The following is an 18692-nucleotide window of genomic DNA, read 5'->3' as shown; positions in this document are numbered from 1 at the left end:
TGACCGCCTTTTTCCGAAATAATCCCATAGTGCGTCGTCTACCTAGTTGAACTTGCACTTTTGGTAAGTTTTTCGCTTTCAGCAATGCGACTGGATACGGTATGTGGGTGCTCAGGGGCTTTGCTCAGTTTTTGCTCAGGGGCTCTGTGTGTCATTGTGGTTTGGATAGGGTTGGGGTGTGAAGAAGGATTCGACGTAGTGCCGGCACGTCTTTCGGCATGCGCAAGTCACGGAGGAGGAGCGATAAATATTTGTAAACAGACGTTATCGCCGTTGTCTTCGGTATAGCGAGTGAAATTTTATTTTTCCGTAAACAGAGGCGGATTGGATAATATTTATTTTTTTATGTTCGATTGTTAGCAAGAAATTATCAGGAAGATGTCGTGTGGCATTTTTGATGTAGGGCTCAGACGGTGTGCAGTGTGAAAAGTATGAATATTTAATTCTAATAGAAATCAGACTTGGAGAAACGTGATATAACTCCTATCATTTATAATACGTAAACTAAACAAATCTTAAGGCTATTCAATTAGTCTTGCTCTTCTAGACATAAAAAACATTCAAACGGTATCAAAACCGAGATCCCTATTTTTTTAATTTATTTAGGTATCAGTATCATTTCAAATATTAAACTCATTTCTGAGAACTAGGTAATATGTGTTAAGCAACACTAACATCTTAATTTGATAAAACTAAATTCAGCTTCTATTTGCATTTTCCTAAGAACGTGTTGAATTTCTAAATTTTCCATAATTTTGATTTGAGATTCTATGAAGTCTTTGCATTTTCTTCCAGAAAATTCGTTTTGTCCAAATTCCACTTCAACATCAAAACAATCCATTCGACGCTGCCTCACCTGAGCGTCTAATAACGGTTGATCAATTACAATTATATTCGCAAAGCTAATTTACTCATCTGACGCAATGTTAATTACTCATCTCACTAACACCTCACCTGTTCTGCATATATTTTTCTTACAGATCTCGCCCGAGTACCGCTCGACCCCCATCATCATCATTGAGAGAGAGAGGACAATGACCATTCTGAATTCTTATGCTCCACATCTTGAGTGGGGGGCCGTTTTGATTGCCTCCTATAATTTCAATTAAATCTCAACCAGTTTCAACATACTTAGGCACGACGCCGAATTCCAGCCTCGTCAAGGTCAAGTTTGAAGAGTTGACTTCGTGATGAAAACGGATGATTGAGCAAAAATGAGCAAGTACCCTTCGACGTGGCTGAAGATACTCGGTCGCTGAGTAAAGTGAAACTCGATGGTTTTTTTTCGGTTACCAAGTTGTTTTGACAAAGCGCGAGGAAGCATTAAGTGTTTGTGCGCCAAGTGTGTAGGTGCGATTTACAATTATACTCTTGTGCAAAGGTGAAAATAATAATTGGAAGTGAGGAAACGAGAGGGTCGCCGGTGAAGTTTTGATTGGCGAGTGATTGATCGAAAAAAACGGGGTGTATACGGAAGAAGTTGGCAAAGTTGGTCGCCTGTCGTGAACAAAAGATTTGCGACGGATCATAAAGAAGTAAGCTGGGAAGCTGTGTACTCCGAATACGTGTTGGGTGGGTTTCGCAATTTTAAGTGATTTGAATGAATGACTAGGCGAAGAAGATACGACCATACCGCGGAAGATTGAGCTGTGTGAAGTGTGAAGAAGGAAAAGCTAGTGGAAGCACAGTCAAAGGCAGTGGAAGCGGATTGCAAATTGGATTAACCTCAATTGGATGTTTGCTTTGAGAATTAGTGTCGGTTTCCGTCGAGCTACAATCATGAGGTAAGTGATATCGTTTTTCACGTGTTAAAGCATTGTAAAAATTGGAATCAAATTTATAAAATTGGGAGGCATATTACAAACTAGATAATTATCACATCATAAAAGCCTTGTTTGTTGTAAATTCAAACAACTTAATTTGAGATAATTAAAAGCATCGTCTTGCTTTTTCATACGCTATCAAATTTCAATTTACGAAGTCTTTTTCTACGTATTTTTAATTTACGTAACTTTTTGCACAAAGTTTGCAAATTTCGTTAAGCAATTAAATTGCAAATTTTGTATTAAAATAGTGCTTTTCGCGAAAAGAAGATATCGGCTGATAAGTCTATATGATGACCCACATTAGTTCCACAAACTTAAAAGTCCAAATGACTTAGATAGCATTAACTTTTAAACTAAACCTGCCAAATTTCATGACAGTTTGATAAACAATTTAAAAGTTACAGCAGTTTCAATAGTGCTTTTTTTTGTGATTTTTGCAGTATAATTGCAAGCAATTTCGTGTGTTGGAATATAATTCTTTTTTTATGGGAAAAATTTCTGCACAAGCTAAAGTTGAACTTGACAAGTAGTATTCGGAAACCGTTCAATTTGGAAAAACAGTTGAGACTTGAGAAGTAATTTGAAAGTTATTCGAAATAGGTGGTGACACCAGCGTGAAGTTTCAGGAAATAACTGGTAGCTGAATGAGTATTTTTCCATAACAATATAGTTCTCAAAATGGGCGCCGCATTTGCGAACAGTTGTACAAAAACAACTTGATTCCAAGAGCTTTTTGAAGTTGATTAAGAACAAATAATTTCTTGCTTCGATATCTAATAATAGATGTAGTTCGGATCTACCACGATACTGGAGTATAAAGTCAAGTCAGCAGTCGGCTGGGATAGTAACACTTAGGTCTCACTCAAAGGCTTATTTTGAGACCAAAAACGAATCATTTTAATAGAAAAGTATCGAAATATTTGAGAAACGCTGTATTGATGCATATTGTCCGCTAAGGGGATGATGTTGATGAAAAAAATTGATTTGTGAGGAAAGGATATGGGTTTACCTGTACTTTTCAGCCGATGTGTTAATCTGATTTGTTTTCAATTTATATTTTGTAGTTTAGTTCAGACATTTTTTTTCTCATATACCTACACAGATAAAGATATTTAAATTGCAATGTACTGTAAACATAGGAATATAGTAAACCAAATCCATCTATTGTTACAGCAATATGTTTATTATTCAACTGAAGATGCTTGAATGCTACATGATCGTGTAAATTTAAAGTACATACGATTGCTTTTGCTTTTGCTTCTGCAAACCTTGAGCGTCTGTACTCCATGTTAGGAGCGGCTCACAACAGCGTCTGTTCCCCATGTCAGGGGCGGCTGATCATCGTCCGAGTGCCAGAGAAGGGCTCTAAGCTAAACTGCGCACTATGGTCCTCCGAACATTTAGGGGGAATGGTCCTCCGGAAATCTAGGGGGTTGGTGTCAGGCCCTGCAAGCCAGCCGTAAAAAATCAAGCAACGAATAATCAACGAGAGAATACGAACCGGGACAATCGGCGAAGACCACAGCGACGTAAAGGGACTAGCGATTGGAAGCTCGGTACGTGGAACTGTAAATCTCTCAACTTCAACGGGAGCACACGCATACTCGCCGACGTGCTGAAGGACCGTGGATTCGGCATCGTAGCGTTGCAGGAAGTGTGTTGGAAGGGATCAATGGTGCGAACGTTTAGAGGTAACCATACCATTTACCAGAGCTGCGGCAATACACATGAGCTGGGAACAGCTTTTATAGTGATGGGTGATATGCAGAGGCGCGTGATCGGGTGGTGGCCGATCAATGAGAGAATGTGCAAGTTGAGGATCAAAGGCCGGTTCTTCAACTTCAGCATAATAAACGCGCACAGCCCTGACTCCGGAAGCACTGATGATGATAAAGACGCTTTTTACGCGCAGCTTGAACGCGAGTACGACAGTTGCCCAAGCCACGACGTCAAAATCATCATAGAAGATCTAAACGCTCAGGTTGGCCAGGAGGAGGAATTCAGACCGACGATTGGAAAGTTCAACGGCCACCGGCTGACGAACGAAAACGGCCTACGACTAATTGATTTTGCCACCTCCAAGAATATGGCCATTCGTAGCACCTACTTCCAGCACAGCCTTCCGTACCGATACACCTGGAGATCACCACTGCAGACAGAATCGCAAATCGACCACGTTCTGATTGATGGTCGGCACTTCTCCGACATTATCGACGTCAGGACCTATCGTGGCGCTAACATCGACTCCGACCACTATCTGGTGATGGTCAAACTGCGCCCAAAACTCTCCGTCGTTAACGACGTACGGTACCGACGGCCGCCCCGGTATGACCTAGAGCGGCTCCAGCAACCGGATGTCGCAGCGGCATACGCGCAGCACCTCGAGGCTGCATTACCGGAAGAGGGTGAGCTGGACGAAGCCCCTCTTGAAGACTGCTGGAGAACAGTAAAAGCAGCCATCAACGATGCAGCTGAGAGCAACGTCGGGTACGTGGGACGGAGTCGACGGAACGATTGGTTCGACGAGGAGTGCCAGGAGGTTTTGAAGGAGAAGAATGCAGCGCGGGCGGTCATGCTGCAGCAAAGGAACCCGGCAGAACGTGGAACGCTATAAACGGAAACGGCTACAGCAGACCCGCCTCTTTCGGGAGAAAAAACGCCGCCTGGAGGAGACGGAGTGCGAGGAGATGGAACAGCTGTGCCGGTCTCAGGAAACGCGTAGGTTCTATTAGAAGCTCAACGCATCCCGCAACGGCTTCGTGCCGCGAGCCGAGATGTGCAGGGATAAGGATGGGAGCATTCTGACGGACGAGCGTGAGATGATCGAAAGGTGGAAGCAGCACTTCGACGAACACCTGAATGGTGCTGAGAGCACAGGCAATGAAGGTCGGGACAACGGAGGAAATGCCTTCGTCAGTACTGCGGAAGATGGAAACCAACCAGCCCCCACTTTGAGGGAGGTTAAGGATGCCATTCACCAGCTCAAGAACAATAAAGCTGCTGGTAAGGATGGTATCGGAGCTGAACTCATAAAGATGGGTCCGGAAAGGCTGGCCATTTGTCTGCACCGGCTTATAGGCACAATCTGGGAAACAGAACAGCTACCGGAGGAGTGGAAGGAAGGGGTAATCTGCCCCATCTACAAGAAAGGCGACAAGTTAGATTGTGAGAACTTTCGAGCGATCACCATTCTAAATGCGGCCTACAAAGTATTATCCCAGATCATCTTCCGTCGTCTGTCACCCGTAGTAAACGAGTTCGTGGGAAGCCGGCTTCGTTGACGGCCGATCGACAACGGACCAGATCTTTACTGTACGGCAAATCCTCCAAAAATGTCGTGAATACCAGGTCCCAACGCATCACCTTTTCATCGATTTCAAGGCGGCATACGACAGTATCGACCGCGTAGAGCTATGGAAAATCATGAACGAGAACAGCTTTCCCGGGAAGCTCACGAGACTGATAAGAGCGACCATGGAAGGTGTGCAAAATTGTGTGAAGGTTTCAGGCGAACACTCCAGTTCGTTTGGATCCCACCGGGGACTACGACAAGGTGATGGACTTTCGTGCCTGTTGTTCAATATTGCGCTAGAAGGTGTTATGCGAAGAGCCGGGCTTAACAGCCGGGGTACGATTTTTACGAGATCCAGTCAATTTGTTTGCTTCGCGGATGATATGGACATCGTCGGACGAACATTTGAAAAGGTGGCAGACCTGTACACCCGCCTGAAACGCGAGGCAGCAAAAGTTGGACTGGTGGTGAATGCGGCCAAGACAAAGTACATGCTAGCTGGTGGGGCCGAGCGCGACAGGGCTCGCCTAGGTAGCAGTGTTACGATAGACGGGGATACGTTCGAGGTGGTCGACGAGTTCGTCTACCTTGGATCCTTGATGACGGCTGACAATAACATTAGCCGTGAAATACGGAGGCGCATCATCAGTGGAAGTCGGGCCTACTATGGCCTCCAGAAGAAGCTGCGGTCAAAAAAGATTCACGCCCGCACCAAATGTACCATGTACAAAACGCTTATAAGGCCGGTAGTCCTCTACGGGCATAAAACGTGGACGATGCTCGAGGAGGACCTGCAAGCACTTGGAGTCTTCGAACGCCGGGTGCTTAGGACGATCTTCGGCGGTGTGCAGGAGAACGGTGTGTGGCGGCGAAGGATGAACCACGAGCTCGCCCAACTCTACGGCGAACCCAGTATCCAGAAGGTGGCCAAAGCTGGAAGGATACGATGGGCAGGGCATGTTGCAAGAATGCCAGACAGCAACCCTGCAAAGATGGTATTCGCTTCGGATCCGGTTGGTACAAGAAGGCGTGGAGCGCAGCGAGCTAGGTGGGCGGATCAAGTGCGTATCGATTTGGCGAGCGTGGGGCAGAACCGAGGATGGAGAGATGCGGCCACGAACCGAGTATTGTGGCGTGAAATTGTTGATTCAGTGTTATCTGTGTAGATGTTAACTAAATAAATTAATGAATGAATGACGATTGAAAAATAATATATTGATAGTTGACATTTCAGTTCATTTTGATACTCCCAATATGTGCACGAACATTAACTGAAATTTACAACATAGTTCTAGCTGTGTACCAACACTTCAGAATACTTTTTAATATAGTTTCCAGATCTACAAGTATGATCTATAAACATTTGAAATTTTTGTACATGCAAAAAAAATCAGAGTAATATTTTGCTTTGATTTTGTTGCTGTATTGTTGTGTTGCACTTAAAAGATGTACTGAGTAATCCAAAAACATCCTAAAATATATGTTTTGGTATCTGCATACGAAATAAGTTACGCAGTTGACGAATATTGATGCAATGTGCGTATGTTGCATTAAATCTAAATTTAAAAGGTCTTTTGAAAAAATGTTTATGGGCAACCATGGTCATCTAAAGACATCCTGAAACATAGTGTGAATAGTGTGTCAAAGTCATCCAAGAACTTCCAGAAAGGCAGTCCATAAGGTCTACAAGCGTAAAAATGAGTGTCTGATGATATTATAATTCTGAATAAATTATTGAGTTCAAGTGACGCTTTTTTTCATCAAATAATTTCCTGCACCTTAGGGTCATAGGATCTACGTACGTATCTACGTGACATATTGATTAATTTTTGATGTAACACACGATCATAGAAATTCAACGAAGTTAACTTCATGAAATCTTAAGGGTGTACGGAATCAAATTGCGACACACACAACTATTTGGTAAAATTCTCACGTTCGAACAATCATCTTCAAACTTTCAGGGATTAAAATCAAACATGTTATGAATATTTTCCCATGAATAAAACAAATTCAATTTCAATACCATATCCAAATGCATGAACTTTTCTCTTCACACTACAGGACCTTGTACAACACATGGACCAACTTTTTATTTGCGTTGCAGTCCATTTTTTGTATTTTTCTCCGATTTCACCTCCTTAGGATGCTTCCGGAGTGCCTGCTTCATGATGGCCCAGTACTTTTCAATTGGCCGCAGTTCCGGTTCGTTCGGCAGGTTGAGATACTTCAGCACGAAATTGACCTCCTTAGCCTTGTACCACTCCAAAGCCTCTTTCGAGTAATAACCGTTCTAGTTGTCACGAATGGGGTGCTCCACTTTCCACACGAGCAAATTACTACCCAAATCAGATATATTTTTTGACAAACTTTGACATTTTCTGCTTTCTAACTTTCTGAGGGACATCAAATTTCTTATGAGCAGTGAAAAACTGGAGCCCTGGAAGCTGCCGGAAGTCTGCTTTTACATACTTCTTATGCGTCTTTTGAACTTTGTATGTATGTATTTATGAAATAATCCTGGGAGCAACGAGGAAAATATTGAGTAATTTCTAGAACCTTAAAGCATACCTGATGGAATTTCAAGAAGGAACTGCCAAATCCTTTAAAAAATCTATTCAAAATTTCTTTTGAATACTACACTGAAAAATAAGTAATCTCTGGTGAATATTAAGGAAGAATCCTGGGACAGCATTCCAAAGTAAAAATATAATGTTTTGAAGAAATCCCTTAGCAAATTACTCGGGCGAATTATGAATATTTTCACTGAAGAGATTTTGAAAGAATAGAACGTATTCCGCTGGAAACTTTATAGGAATATTTGAATTTTCTTAGGCAAGCTATTTTGAAGAAATTTTAGAGTATTATTTTCGAGAAAATTTTTAAGAAATGCAAAGATTGCAACATAATTTATTTTAGAAATATAATAGAGATTCTTTGAGAAATTTTCTGGTAAGATCAGGCAGCCTAAAGAAACTTAAAAAAAACTGTTGAATAACCCCTGGAACGATTTTTTGTTCAGTTAAAACTTGACTTGAGTTCTTGACGAGAACACTGAAAAAGTGCGGGAATAATTCATGAAAAAATCCCCGGGAGGATTCTTACAGGAATCTCTTAAAAGCACATGGATGAATATCTAAAAAGTTCTTGGAAGAATCACTAGAGGTATTCCTCGTGAGTGTTTTGGAAGAATTTTTGAAGTATTTTTTTTACTGCGTTAGAATTATTGCGACCGACATTATTCTGTGAAACAAGAATCTTGGGCTTCCTCCAGAAAAGAAAATCTTAGCTACGCCAATTGTCGGGAAAATGTGTTGGAATAAACATTCTTAAACTTCTTAATCAGAAGAAGCTAATTATAGGCCAGTGCATTCTGATCACTTGGAAATCCTTTGATTTTGCATGGAATTCGTACAACCGACTGACTTCAATCAAACTGAAAACATTTGAGCAAAGGTTTTCCGACTAGATAGTTCATCAAAAATAAAGAGCCTCCTTGTAAGCCTTACGAGCTAACTAGAATTATTCTTCCAGTTGAACGGCCTCATTTCCAACTCCTTTTACGATGTTTCCAGAGTCTATTGAAATCGAGATTCCACCATTCTAGTCTTCATATATCGCAGAGGATAAATGGCATCATCGTTACCAGTTTGTTGATTAGCAATTCCTAAAACGCAAAGTTTGTGAAGCTACCATAAAGTATTCAAAAAAGATGTAGCGATGGTCAGATAATGATTCCTCATCTGATCAAATTGTTAAAATTGAAATCAAATTTATAAAATTGTATAACATATAACAAAATAGTAATTATCACACCGTGGATGCTGCATTCGCTGTAAAATTCCAGCAACTCAATTTGAGATAATTCAAATCATCATCTTGCTGTTGCATACAACATTATGACGAGAGGAAACGACACAAATGTAACATTTTTATGATAGGCATTCACGGTCGGACCCACTCGCGAGCACTTCTCTGCTCCGCACATGCCTTAATTAAAAGTGAGGGCTTCAATGCTGCGTTTCAACCTTGGTTGTGTAGTTGTTCAGATCTTACCGCTCTTGCAACTGAAGCCGTTACACAATTCAGAACTCAATGCGCACTTTGAATCGCTGACACACACCTCTCAAAATCGCCGATGGGGCAAGTGATGCTGACGGTCAATTCGAACTCAACCCTGTGGCAAGGAGCGGCGGCCGACGACCGAAAGGTGATTTCGAACCAAAAAAAAAAACCACCCGTCAAGGGTCCTAAACAAATCACTTGGAAAGCTCGCTGCGCACAGAATACGATTGTTTTTGTTGCGGTCCCTAAAGTGTATGTAATCATAGCACTACCCAACGAACAACACCCGGCTCGTTGGGGTCTGTGAGGGGAAGCGTGCGTCACTCGGTCCGCTATCTTGCCGAATCGAATCCGAACCGAAGGTTGTTGGGCACCTATCTGTGGAGTTTGAAAACCGGGGCTTTCGGGTGGATTTCAGGTTTTTTTTTTCTTTGTTCGGTACTGCACAAGACCCACATGTTGGCGGTAATGGTTCTTTACTGGATGGGAGGCAAACGTGGAAGAAATGTGCAGATATCGCATTTGTTGTTTCTGAAACCGTTTGGAGAACCGCTTCAACCAATATCAACCAGCTTGATTGCCGACTCTTGATCGAGCAAGTTGTTCAGTTTGATAAGATTTCGTCAGCGATGTCAAAAGGTTTAGATATGCATAATTTTGAAATCATTGCATAATTTTGAAATCGCTCATGACCAGATTTTTGAAAGCATGTTTTTTTTTTCAAATAGCCGCTCCATACTGAATGATAACAAGTTTGGTTTAATGACAAAAGATCGAAAGAATAGAAGGTTATAAATGATTTGCTTCCTGGAAAATTGATCTTTGTTTGAAATATTAATTTTTACCTTTTGTCGCTTCCAGTTATATGAAATGATAATGAAACGTCCAATATTCCAATAATATATCCATGTTTTTAAACAAGTATCGTTCAGAAGATCAAGCAACTACACAACATAATTATGCAACCGTGAGATTGACGTATGCTCCAATTATTGCTAGCATACTAATTGCTGTATCACTTTCCCCAAGGTCTATGGATTCACATCCACGCTTCCGATAGATCACGTTTTCCATTACATCACAAAATCGACGTTCAACTTCTCTCAACGGCAGCGTCGGCTAACTTATTACATTACATTCTTAACACATTCCACCTCCATTGCTACAGTCGTTGCTCTACTCTGCGGCCTCATTCGTCACTCACTGTCGCTGCGATTGAACGATCCCTGAAGTATGGAACTCAATTGCCAAGTCCCAAGTGTCGCATACAAATTACACCATTTAAAAGGGTTAAACGATTTGCCAGAGTGCAACTCCTTCGATTTTCAGCAGTAAATGCTTCCATATATTCAGACGCACGATTTGCCCATTTTGCATATGAGCACCTGCGCGATGCACGCATTTCCAATATTGTTCCTTCGATGCGAAAGCAAAGTCTTGCGAAATGACGTTCATCGTCGTTACATGGCTGGTAGCCCAAAGAGCCATTCGATCAATGCACTCGCCATTGGCGTAGAAATGGGGAGGGTCACGGGCGCCAGCTTGTTTTCGATACGAAATGAAATAAAAATCCTAGCTTATGTAAAACACTTTTGAATTTAGAGCTTGGAAAATAATAGGATAAAACTACATTGATTGTCCAACCTTTCGACTCTCGCAATATTGGATACCTCCAGAAGTACCTCGTTGATGCTGTTCATGGTGAGCGAGGGCTTTCCACATTTGTTGTACAAAATGCAAAGGACTGGCACTTCTGAAGTAATGAACTATTTCAAGGATGTGTTTTTCTAAAGAAACAGTATTCGAACGAAGAAAAAATCTTAAAGACTTCATTCAGAAATTTCCCGAAGAAACAAATCAGTTATTACACCAGGAATAATATCAGGTTTTTTCAACGAATTCCGACAATTACCCTAAAATGTTTTTTTTTATCGAAATTATAATAGAAATTACTCTCTGAATAACTTTGAATAACTTGCACTTAATCTGCAAGAAATTCTTCAATTTCTCAAACGACCTGCTCGAAATTCTATAAGGTATTTTTGCAATTATCATTTAGCATAACCTGATCCATTAAAAAATAATCGATGTTCAGACTTGTTTCACTAGATATTATTGTTGCCTTATTAAGATTAGAAATAAAGAATTCTGAAATTTTCTGTGCTATTTTGATGCAGATGTTTTTCTCCAAACAAACAAGAGGATCGAGGCACAGGAGCAGTAGGGAAAGTTTTTTAGTGGTTAAGCACGCCTAACGTGAGTCCCACACCGTGCCAACACACAACAGGCCTGGCTTTTGAAGCTTTTTTGTACCCTACTATAAATAAAAAAAAACACACCGTTTTCCTGCACACCGTCGAAGATCGTCCTAAGCACCCGACGCGTCGGGTTTCATGCCCGTAGAGGACTACCGGCCTTATGAGCGTTTTGTACATGGTACATTTGGTGCGGGCGTGAATCTTTTTTGACCGCAGCTTCTTCTGGAGGCCATAGTAGGGCCGACTTTCACTGATAATGCGCCTCCGTATTTCACGGCTAACGTTATTGTCAGCCGTCAGCAAGGATCCAAGATAGACGAATTCGTCGACCATCTCGAAAGTATCCCCGTCTATCGTAACACTGCTACCTAGGCGAGCCCTGTCGCGCTCGGCCCCACCAGCTAGCATGTACTTTGTCTTGGCCGCATTCACCACCAGTCCAACTTTTGCTGCCTCGCGTTTCAGGCGGGTGTACAGGTCTGCCACCTTTTCAAATGTTCGGCCGACGATGTCCATATCATCCGCGAAGCAAACAAATTGACTGGATTTCGTAAAAATCGTACCCCGGCTGTTAAGCCCGGCTCTCCGCATAACACCTTCTAGCGCAATATTGAACAACAGGCACGAAAGTCCATCACCTTGTCGTAGCCCCCGGTGGGATCCGAACGAACTGGAGTGTTCGCCTGAAACCTTCACACAATTTTGCACACTTTCTATCGTCGCTCTTATCAGTCTCTTGAGCTTCCCGGGAAAGCTGTTCTCGACCATGATTATCCATAGCTCTACGCGGTCAATACTGTCGTATGCCGCCTTGAAATCGATGAAAAGGTGATGCGTTGGGACCTGGTATTTACGACATTTTTGGAGGATTTGTCGCACAGTAAAGATCTGGTCCGTTGTCGATCGGCCGTCAACGAAGTCGGCTTGATAACTTCCCACGAACTCGTTTACTACAGGTGATAGACGACGGAAGATGATCTGGGATAATACTTTGTAGGCCGCATTCAGAATGGTTATCGCTCGAAAGTTCTCACAATCTAACTTGTCGCCTTTCTTGTAGATGGGGCATATTACCCCTTCCTTCCACTCCTCCGGTAGCTGTTCTGTTTCCCAGATTGTGCCTATCAGCCGGTGCAGACAAATGGCCAGCCTCTCCGGACCCATCTTTATGATTTGTTGTTTTTGAGCTGGTGAATGGCATCCTTAACCTCCCTCAAAGTAGGGGCTGGTTGGTTTCCATCCTCCGCAGTACTCACGAAGGCATTTCCTCCGTTATCCCGTCCTTCATTGCCTGTGCTCTCAGCGCCATTCAGGTGCTCGTCGAAGTGCTGCTTCCACCTTTCGATCACCTCACGCTCGTCCGTCAAAATGCTTCCATTCTTATCCCTGCACATCTCGGCTCGCGGCACGAAGCCGTTGCGGGATGCGTTGAGCTTCGCACTCCGTCTCCTCCAGGCGGCGTTTTTTCTCCCGAAAGAGGCGGGTCTGCTGTTGCCGTTTCCGTTTATAGCGTTCCACGTTCTGCCGGGTCCCTTGCTGCAGCATGACCGCCCGCGCTGCATTCTTCTCCTCCAAAACCTCCTGGCACTCCTCGTCGAACCAATCGTTCCGTCGACTCCGTCCCACGTACCCGACGTTGCTCTCAGCTGCATCGTTGATGGCTGCTTTTACTGTTCTCCAGCAGTCCTCAAGAGGGGCTTCGTCCAGCTCACCCTCTTCCGGTAATGCAGCCTCGAGGTGCTGTGCGTATGTCGCTGCGAAATCCGGTTGCTTGAGCCGCTCTAGGTCATACCGGGGCGGTCGTCGGTACCGTACGTTGTTAACGACGGAGAGTTTTGGGCGCAGTTTGACCATCACCAGATAGTGGTCAGAGTCGATGTTAGCGCCACGATAGGTCCTGCTTTTGCTTTTGCTTCTGCAAACCTTGAGCGTCTGAACTCCATGTTAGGAGCGGCTCACAACAGCGTCTGTTCCCCATGTCAGGGCGGCTGATCATCGTCCGAGTGCCAGAGAAGGACTCTAAGCTAAACTGTGCACTATGGTCCTCTGAACATTTAGGGGGAATGGTCCTCCGGAAATCTAGGGGGTTGGTGTCAGGCCCTGCAAGCCAACCTTAAAAAAATCAAGCAACGAATAATCAACGAAAGAATAAGAATCAGGACAATCGGCGAAGACCACAGCGACGTAAAGGGACTAGCGATTGGAAGCTCGGTACGTGGAACTGTAAATCTCTCAACTTCATCGGGAGCACACGCTTACTCGCCGACGTGCTGAAGGACCGCGGATTCGGCATCGTAGCGTTGCAGGAAGTGTGTTGGAAGGGATCAATGGTGCGAACATTTAGAGGTAACCATACCATCTACCAGAGCTGCGGCAATACACATGAGCTGGGAACAGCCTTTATAGTGATGGGTGATATGCAGAGGTGCGTGATCGGGTGGTGGCCGATCAATGAGAGAATGTGCAAGTTGAGGATCAAAGGCCGGTTCTTCAACTTCAGCATAATAATCGTGCACAGCCCTCACTCCGGAAGCACTGATGATGATAAAGACGCTTTTTACGCGCAGCTCGAACGCGAGTACGACAGCTGCCCAAGCCACGACGTCAAAATCATCATAGGAGATCTAAACGCTCAGGTTGGCCGGGAGGAGGAATTCAGACCGACGATTGGAAAGTTCAGCGCCCACCGGCTGACGAACGAAAACGGCCTACGACTAATTGATTTCGCCGCCTCCAAGAATATGGCCATTCGTAGCACCTACTTCCAGCACAGCCTTCCATATCGATACACCTGGATATCACCACAGCATGATATTTCATAATAAGTTTTAATTTTCACTAAGGAAAATATTCATTCTATTGTCTAATCCAGTAAACAAAATCCTTAAAGAGTTCTTCCAAAAAACTCACGAGAAGTATCCCATGTGATCCTTACACGGACTTTTCAGGCGTTCAATCAAGTGCTTTTAAAATATTCTTAAGATAATGTACACGAGGATTTCTTCATGAATTATTTCCGTATTCAGTGCTTTCTCCAACATCTCCTTTACCAGTTTTCATTGAGTTGCACCTTGGATTACCACAGAAAATTATTCCCGGGATAAGCAGTTATTATTCAACCATTTTTTCTTGAAAATTATTTAGACTTTCTGATTTTAGCAGAAAATTTTTCGGACAATAAGTTGCTTAAAAGTCTAAAGAATGCCACCAGAGAAAACTTTAGACATTCTTCTAAAAATATCTCCTGGAAGGTACTGTACGCTAGACTCTACATGCTTATTGCATATAGAATACATTTGTTAGCTTAAAATATCATCCAATCCATTGAGAATTTGCTTAGGATTTCGTGGAATTAATATGGATTTATCGAAGAAATATTACAATGAGGTCTCGAGTCTATCCTTAAGTGTCTTCTCGAAGCAAGGATTCTTTCCACAAATTATTCAGAGAGTTTACCAACAATGTTTCCAGCTTGCTTTCGAGGTTCTTCCTAAGGTTTCCCTTTAGATCCTCTCAACAAATTTTCCAGCAAATCTCTCGGATTTTTCAAGCATTGCTTGAAAAGTTCATGGAAATATTGATCCAGGACTTTCTGCAAAAAAAAAAAAAAAAAACAGAATCTTCCAGGGATTCCTCCTAGTATTCCACAAGTTTGCATAAACAAAATCAAGCATTTCTTGAGCATTTCTCGCTGAAACCAGGCCACCATCGACACCCATCCACAAAAGTCGGGCTCCATATAAAGAAGCGGTCTAAACTACCAAAAAATGTATTGAGATTTTTATGTTTTTTATCATTGAAATATTTTATGATAAATATTATGATCCATATTGTATACATTTATTATATATTTAAGACATGCTATATTTCCGTAAAGTTATGCACTATCTGAAAGCTTATGGTTTGGCACTTTTATCGAGCATGAGGATGGAAAAAAAATATTTGGTTGAAGTTTTGATGATTTTGAACATGAAAAACAACTCTTGTCGCGTCATGTCACCGCTATTTTAAATATTGTACATCAAAAAGCATCCTTAGATCTTACAAAACACGTTTGAATTTTTTACAGAAATTTGCTGATTTTCAAATTAGAGCTTTTTGAATAATTCAATATTTTACATATATTTTGATGATATTTTTCATACAAAATTCATATAACATATATTTAACTACTCTTCATACACATTTTGATCTAACTCGGTCAAATACAGACAAAATTTGTGCTTTCAGCTAAATTTGATTTGGCCATTTTCAATTTGGCCGCCATCTTTAATTTCGTTAGAACAACCGTTTTTGCTGGTTTTGAATCCTGATTCCTGAGACCACTAGCTAAGAAAAAAAACTGAATAAGATAGGCTACAAAAACTAGATGAGAAAAGGTATTTACTCTATAGAGTAAATCTATAAAGTAAAATTTATCTCATATATGAGATAAACGAGTTTCTAAATCATGTTCTACGATTTGGACGTATATTGAGAGTACAATCAATGCGAACATCATTTTTTGTACAACAAGGAAATAAGTTTTCTTTCATATCAAAAAATTACAGATGTGTTATTTTTGTAACTCTAATAAAATGCCTTGAAAAACAAAGGATTTTAAGCAGAAAAACTTTAATAACTTTTGAACTAAAATAGATATCATCAATATTTTTGCATGAAAATTTGCGTTTTGTTAAGTTCTTAAAGTCGTTCATAGATTGCTTTGACGAGAAATCTGAAATAAGAAAGATAGGGCTCTAAAACTATTTTGAAGATTTTCATAGTATGTATTTCTTCATTATTTTGCATTTAGAGCATGAAAATGAAATTTTAGACAAAAATGATCTTATACAAAATTGTTTCTAAAAATGTAAGCTTTCATACTGTGTCATTTAAAACTAGGGTGGTCCACAATATCACACATATCATAAAATCAACTTTTTTATTTGCAAAAATACTGGTAAATGCTCTTAAGCGAAGCGGTAGAACTTGACATTTTGATCAACTTTGCCAAAAAAAGTTTTTCTGTAGCTCAAAATTTGACCAATCTAGAGCATTTTTTCCTAATCATCGCAGGGTGGTCCAACAAAAATAAGTTTTTGAGCTCTAGTTTTTTTAATATTATTTTCTCGTCAAAGTTGTCTATGAACGACTTTTAGAACTTAACAAAACGCAAATTTTCATGTAAAAAGATTGTTGATATCTATTTTAGTTCAAAAGTTATTAAAGTTTTTGTGATAAAAAATATTTGACATTCAAGACGTTTTATTAGAGTTACAAAAATAACACATCTTTAATTTTTCGGTATAATATACAATTTTATTTTGTCTTTTGAACGCCGTCAAAAGATATTTTTTATGTTTGCCCCAATCAGAGATATTCACAATCAAAGTAGGCATGTTTTTGAGAGAAAAACAACAATAACTCCTAAACGGAAGGAGATAGCGAGTTTCTTCACTCACCAAATTACGCATTTTTCAAAGCTCTAAAAGTGTTTCATAGACAACTTTGGTGAGAAATTTGAATTGAAAACTCTAGAGCCAGAAAACCAGTTTTGTTTGGACCACCCTATGTCACCGTAGGAAAAAAGCTCTAAATCCGTCAATTTAAGAGATACAAAAAAACTTTATTAAGCAAAGTTGCTTAAAACTGAATGGTCTACAACTTTGCTGAAGCATGTATAATATGATTTCTACAAATAAGAAAGTTAGTTACACAATTTCTATGAAAATGTGGTCCACCCTAATTTTCAATAAAACCAAACAAAGGGCTAAACTAATACAAACAACAATTCTAAAGCTCAAAATGCATCTTTCCGCGTAAAACTGATTCCTGGACCATAGTACAATGTTATAAATTGGGACAAAGCCTGCTTCTCAGCGCGTTCACAGTTCTTAACTGTAAGATTTCTTTACCAAAGTTGCAATTTCCTCGTGCGTGTATCGTGTGACAGGCACGTGCTTGTATAAGTGAAATTGAAAACAACGACATTTGTAGAAGGCATTCATTTTAATGGAACAAACAAGAAAGTAGTGCGACATATTGTGCTGTAAATATGCAATACTGATTGAATAAAAATGAAATTTCAATGACACGAATGCACGAAAGCGGTGTAAAGTGTCACTAATCAAAAAAGATGGCAGGTTATGCTCTTATACAATTGAAAAATTATTAATAACACATCTCTCTTTGTTTATACCTCTAAGTATTCCATTTTCAAATCATGTTAGGCAAAACTTGACGATTGTCAAATACAAAATGTTTGTGTAATGCATTCAGTTTTTGTACCTTATGTGAATTTTAGAATTTGTCTAATTTATAAATATAAAAACTATAAGCGATACAAAATCAAATATTTCAAAATCGTAAAAATAATGTTTTGACGACTTTGTTATGGGGAAATTTTAGAACTACGCAACTACAGTTACGTGTTTTCATGCACAATTTTATCTTCACTATTCATTTTAAAACTTCTGAAGAAAGGTAAGAAGTATCTGCGTTACCCTAAGTTTTAGAACAAATATCACCTTTTTATGTTATGTTGCAGTGTCTCCTTCAGTGCCAGTTACTAGCTACCTTTACTTCCAAATCCATCCCGGGATACACTCTAACAAAATTTACAGCGCAGTCGAAAATATTTAATGCTAGTTTTCATAAAGAAAATCCTGTAGGATTTCCTTATGCATCAGGAATTTTAGTATAATCCCTGAAGGGAAAACCATTATAGCCTGTGGAGGAATTGCGCTAAATGGTTGACTTCTATAGAAGTATAGGATTCTTACCAAAATTTGTGAAGCACTTCAGATTCTAGGGAAATCTTACAAAGTCTTTACCAGATAAAAGCATTTTCTTCTTCTTTCTGGCGTTACGTCCTCACTGGGACAGAGCCTGCTTCTCAGCTTAGTGTTCTTATGAGCACTTCCACAGTTATTAACTGAGAGCTTACTATGCCAATGACCATTTTTGCATGTGTATATCGTGTGGCAGGTACGATTATACTCTATGCCCTGGGAGGTCGAGAAAATTTCCAACCCGAACAGATTCTCGACCGGTGGGATTCGAACCCACGATCTTCAGCTTGGTCTTGCTGAATAGCTGCACGTTTACCGCTACGGCTATCTGGGCCCCTGCGAAAAAAGCATGTGGTCTCCAAAAAATATTGATAGAACTTTTCCTACAAATTTCCTGTAATATTCCATGGAGAAAACATTGAAATAATTCATAGAAGAATTCCATAATCCTTTAAATACGAGTTCTAGAGGAATCCTC

At 40.8% G+C, this 18692-nt stretch overlaps 1 protein-coding gene across 1 annotated transcript in view; it reads left to right on the top strand.

Moving 5' to 3' along the window:
- LOC5570478 overlaps positions 1 to 18692 on the top strand; it is a 427994-nt gene that overhangs the window by 39706 nt on the left and 369596 nt on the right. Inside the window, exon 2 of the mRNA XM_021840779.1 lies at positions 981 to 1784. The gene's annotated coding sequence lies outside the window, so the exon portion shown is untranslated. The remainder of the gene's footprint in view (positions 1 to 980; positions 1785 to 18692) is intronic.

The sequence above is a fragment of the Aedes aegypti genome, chromosome 2 (genome assembly GCF_002204515.2).
Source record: "Aedes aegypti strain LVP_AGWG chromosome 2, AaegL5.0 Primary Assembly, whole genome shotgun sequence".
Classification (NCBI taxonomy): domain Eukaryota; kingdom Metazoa; phylum Arthropoda; class Insecta; order Diptera; family Culicidae; genus Aedes; species Aedes aegypti.
The sequence above is the reverse complement of the archived record's forward strand: the minus strand, read 5'-3'. Positions and strand labels throughout refer to the sequence as shown.